This window comes from Galeopterus variegatus, unplaced genomic scaffold (assembly GCF_000696425.1).
Source record: "Galeopterus variegatus unplaced genomic scaffold, G_variegatus-3.0.2 Scaffold535, whole genome shotgun sequence".
Taxonomy (NCBI): Eukaryota; Metazoa; Chordata; class Mammalia; order Dermoptera; family Cynocephalidae; genus Galeopterus; species Galeopterus variegatus.
Window position 1 is genome coordinate 27902 of NW_007726646.1, and position 5075 is coordinate 32976.

The 5075-nt window shown below is 52.4% G+C and overlaps 1 long non-coding RNA gene across 1 annotated transcript in view; it reads left to right on the forward strand.

Moving 5' to 3' along the window:
• The window catches only part of LOC103588196, an 8783-nt gene extending 5522 nt beyond the window's left edge, over positions 1–3261 (forward strand). Inside the window, exons 3-4 of the long non-coding RNA XR_550290.1 lie at positions 1084–1279; positions 2442–3261. This is a non-coding gene — a long non-coding RNA (uncharacterized LOC103588196). The remainder of the gene's footprint in view (positions 1–1083; positions 1280–2441) is intronic.
• The last annotated feature ends 1814 nt before the right edge of the window (positions 3262–5075 follow it).

A 5075-nucleotide genomic window follows, 5' to 3' on the forward strand; every position in this document is an offset into this window, starting at 1 on the left:
CAAGGAGCTTTCAGTAAGCCCCAAGGTTTTGATAGCTGCTTCCTTTGGACCCCCCCAGCCCCCTGCTTTCCCCCCATTTTTTTTTTTTTTTTTTTTGGCAGCTCGCCAGTACAGGGGTCTGAGCCCCCACCCCTCTTTTTTTCGAAGTTCCAGATTGGCTTTATTGTGATTCTAGAATCAGGTGAATCTTCATTCTATAAAATAGAATAAGTGTTCCCAGGATCCGGGCCCTTGACCTCAGTGTTCCTAACACTGCACTCTAACCAGCTGAGCTAACTGGCCAGCCCTCCCTAACATGGTATTCTAAAGGGCTGTTTGTCTCCTAGCTGGACTGTGAGCTCCATAGGGGCAAGAGCCATCGTCTCTTATTCAATGTTGTATCCCCAGGGCCTGGTACCAGAGTACTAGTAAAGTTTGTTGAATGAATAAATGCCAGTTAGCAGTGACTTCCCATAGACTCCACTCCATGTCATATGTTTAATTATAAGCCATCTTGGGCTGCATTTCATAGGACAGAGATGAAGAAAGCTGGGCTCAGAGTGCCTTAGAGACCATCACTTGTACAGGTGAGGAAGCAGGCCCAGTGGTCAGTGGCAGGTCTGAGTCGCAGCCAGTGCTCTCACCGCAGGTTGCAGCTGCCTGTAGTTCTGCGATTGGAGCTCCGTGAGGGCAGGAACCAAGACTAGGACGTTGTTTCCTGGCTTGGCAGGGTGCTTTGCCCAGTATCACAATCACTGTCATTTAATGGGTGCTTACAAGGTGCCGGACTCTTTATATGTATTTTTCCCACACGTTTGCAATCCTCACAAAAGGAAGGTATAGTGATCCCCATTTATACATGAATAAACTGAAACATAAAGCGTTTAAGTAACTTGCTTATAAAAAAAATAAAATGAAGAAAGTAACTTGCTTATTTATCAGTGTGCCTTCTCGTTCCTTTTATAAACTTACCCGGGTCCCATTACAGCCTCAAGATCTGTCATCAAATCCACTTTCCAGGGGAGGGAGGGAACTGAGGCTTGGGGACTACAGAACCCATTCTCTGCCTCTGCACACTAACCAGGCCCGCTCTCTGCTTGACAGAGACTCACTGGCAACAGCGCCCCCTGCAGGCGGCGGCAGACACGCCTGCGCCACGGCCAGCCGCGCCCCTCCGCGCCAGACACGCCCGAGAGCCCGAAGGTTGCCCAGCGCTCCACCTTCAGCCCGGCCTCGACCTCCCCTACGGCCCTGGTCGCTGCGGTTTTGGGTCAGATGTATCCCCGGGAACTGTGAAAAGGTGGTGATGGATTGGCTGCCCTTGCTTCTTTCGTCATAACGCATGGCGGTGGCTTACTCCAAGGGGGTGGGGACGACGCGGGGTCGCCTCCAGCAGAGGGGACGGGGCCCAGTCAGGGGCGTGGCCGGCGCTCTTCCTCAGGAAGGGGGGTCTTCCTTGGGGCCAGTGCCACCAGCGGGACGCTGGTGCATCAAGTCCTGGGCCTCTGTCCTGGTGTCTGTGTGTCCGTGGACAACAACCTCCAACTCCCCAGAACTCAGTTTCTGCATCTGAAAAGTGGGAGATCTTCCAGGACATTTTCACCACTGCAAACATTGGGATTTCGTTCAGCATTTTCAGACGAGATCCAGCACATTCAGGGTGGTATGGCCATAGACTCGTTCAGCATTTTCAGAATTCCTGACCCCAAGCAGGCACCTGAGAAATCAGACCTGGGTCAGGCAAGCCAGTGTGGATGCTCTGGGAGCTCCGTCCCTTGCTGCGTTATTACTTCTGAGACTACAGAGTCATGGAGGTTGAAGATCAGCCCTTTCTTGGTAGACCAGGTGCCCTGCAGCCTGAGATGGTGACAGACATAGGCATGGTCATGGGAGTAAAAGGTAACAGTAGCAGCACACATTTATTGAGCACTTACTATGTGCCTGGCTTTATGTGAAGCCAGTCAGTCACCTGCATTATTTCTACCTCGCCATAGCCCTGTCTGGTAGGTACTGTTATTTATTTATTTATTTTTTATCCCATATAAGGATGACCGGTAAGGGGATCTCAACCCTTGGCTTGGTGTTGTCAGCACCACACTCAGCCAGTGAGCAAACCGGCCATCCCTATCTGGGATCCGAACCCGCGGCCTTGGTGTTATCAGCACCGCACTCTCCCGAGTGAGCCACGGGCCGGCCCATGGTAGGTACTGTTATTGCCATCACCAGTTTACTGATGAGGCATTTGAGGCTCAGAGTCGCTGAGTTGCTACTGTGCTCACAAATGCCTGAAGCAGCAGTCCCCAGTCTTACCCATTATACTGTCCTGAGAAATGTCTTACCTGGAAGGCAGAGGGAAAATGACAAGGGCCTAGTATTAATAATATATACCATGCATTGAGCATTCACTATGTGCTGGGCTAAGAGTATTCCATGCTAGAACTTTGGTTGTTTCCATTTCACAGAAGGGGTCAGAGAGGTCACCTCATATGTTCAGCAAGAAATGAACTTTTAAGCTCATCGCTGGCTCACTCTGCTTGCCTGTGTGTCACTCGTATGAAGACTCCACTTCCCTTTGGGCCTCAGTTTGCTCTTCTGCAAGATGAGAGTCTTGGACTGGAAGGCTGTGGACATTCTTTCCCTAGCTGATGTTCTTTGATTTTAGGAAGTATTGACATCATGTTGGGAGACCTGAGTTTGAGAACTCCATTTGTTCCTAATTACCTGTGACTCAGGCATGCCGTGGCCATGTCCCTGTATCTCTGGGCCTAAATTTCCCCATTAGTAAAACGTAGAGACAAGACAATCCCAATCACCAGGGTGCTTTCGGGCTTGAATATTTGATGACTGCAGATGTCTGCAGAGGAAGAGACAACCTGAGGCTCAGCAAACTGAGCTCCTTTGAGAATTTGTAATGAACGTGAATCTGCCATCTTACTCAGAACATCCCTGGCATGAGGCTGCCAATGATAGACCCCCTGCGTGGGTGAAGGAGAGCAGTCACCTCCCAACAGTCAGCAGTACCTACAGGGGGAGGCTCACTCTCCTGATGGTTGGGAGCCCACCTCCGAGGTCAGACGGTCCAAGGCTGAATGCCAGCACTCCCCCTTCCCAGTGAGGCACCTCGGGCGAGGGATCTCTCTGTGCCTCAATTTCTGCCTCTGTAAAATGGGGTGCTAATAGTACCAGCTTCATGTGGAATTCCGTGAGATGAGAAAACATGGAAAAAACCTAACACCATTTCTCACCTAGAAAACCCTCAATAAACACAACTGTTACTGGTTATGTCTGCAGCATTGGTCTGGGCACTGGGGGAGCTTCTGAGCTTTGGACCATGCTCATCCTTCGCCCCCTGAGCCCCAGATGGTTTTTAGCAGGGAGGGTCCTGCTGAGTCAGCAGACGATCTGAATTTGGAACTCTGGCAGCCCCCACCCCTGAGGCTGCTGGCGCTGGCTGCCAGGCCTGAGGTGGTATTCACGGGCACTCTAGCACGTCCCTGGCTGGCAGCAGCCCTTAGGGAGGGGCAGTGGCTGTTTGAGGACAGAGGAAGTGGAGGAGTGGTGTCAGGACTGCTGCACTGTGTGCAGGAGCTCGGCGTGGCCTTGTGGTTTGAGATGAGGTAACTGAAGTGCGTGCTGTGCCTCAGGCTTGTATGAAGTGCATTCAGTTGTGTCCCTGCAGCAGCTGTGTGGCCTGGGTCAGGGTTCTCAACCTACAGTATGGGGACTCAACTCCTGGGGGCCCGTGGGTGAGCTGCAAGGGGCTAGGAGCCTTCAAAACTGTGCAGGATAATTCAGTTGTGTCCCTGCAGCAGCTGTGTGGCCTGGGTCAGGGTTCTCAACCTACAGTATGGTGACTCAACTCCTGGGGGCCCGTGTGTGAGCTGCAAGGGGCTGGGAGCCTTCAAAACTGTGCAGGATTGTGTGGGTGACTCTCGAGGCATAAGACCCCAAAATGTCAGAAGACCTCTTGATTTAGGAGTCAGAAGAACTGACCCCCAGACTCCATTTCTCCCTTCTCTCCTTCTATCACACATTCATTCAACAAACATTTCCTGAGACCTGTATCAGGCTCAGCCCTGCACTGGGAATACAGCCATGAAGATGGGCTCCCAGCTCCCCTTGTAAGGAACACCAACAAGTATGGGGCCAATTCCATAAAAGCTGATAGATGAGCAAGTCCAGGGGCCATGAGAGCCTCAAACTGGGACTTCTGACCCAGTGTTTGGCAGGGGGCAAGTTGAGAGTCAGCAGGTGAATCCTGACTCAGTGCCTGTGGCCTTGGACAGACCACTATCCTTGCTGAGACTCAGTTTCTCCCCTTACCCAGGGACTAGGTAGCACCACTTCTCAGGGTGGGGTGAGGCTGGAGAAGATGAGACCTTCTGGAGCCTGGCCCAAGCTGTGTGTTGGCTTCCCTGGAGCCAGGACCTGACCCCGGCACCCAGAGTCACAGTATGGTGCTCACTCCCCTTCCTTGGAACAGTCCAGGGGGAAAAGCACTGGTGTGGGAATCAGGGATCTGGCCCTGGTCCCCACTCTGCCTGGCCTCACTGGAAGACCCCAAATACCTCTCTGGGGCCTCAGTTTCCCATCCGCACAGAGGGGACCATGCTGCCTGATTCTCTATGGACAAATGCTGATGGGCAGTGGGAGTGCCAAGAAAGGCGAGCAATCAGGGAGAGCTTCCCAAAAGAGGTGGCATAGCTGAGGCCTGAAAGATTGAGAGCAGAGGTCGTAAGAGAACTGGGTGGGCTCCCTGGGCCTGGGGTTTTCCTGATAGAACTTCTGGGTGTGACTGGGGGTGGGGCCCTGGGCTCAGGGAGGAGGGAAGGGAAGAATGGGGAGAACTGCCCCTTTGCTCAGAGGCTCACTAACTGGTGGAATTAATGACAAAGACCAGGGCCTCTGGGGTCAGGCAGGCCTGGGTTTGAATCCTTCCCATCTTTGCTATTGAGAGCACTAGGTAAGGATTTCTTTCTTTTTTTTTAAAGATGACTGGTAAGGGGATCTTAACCCTTGACTTGGTGTTGTCAGCACCACGCTCTCCCAAGTGAGCTAACCGGCCATCCCTATATAAGGATCCGAACCCGTGGCCT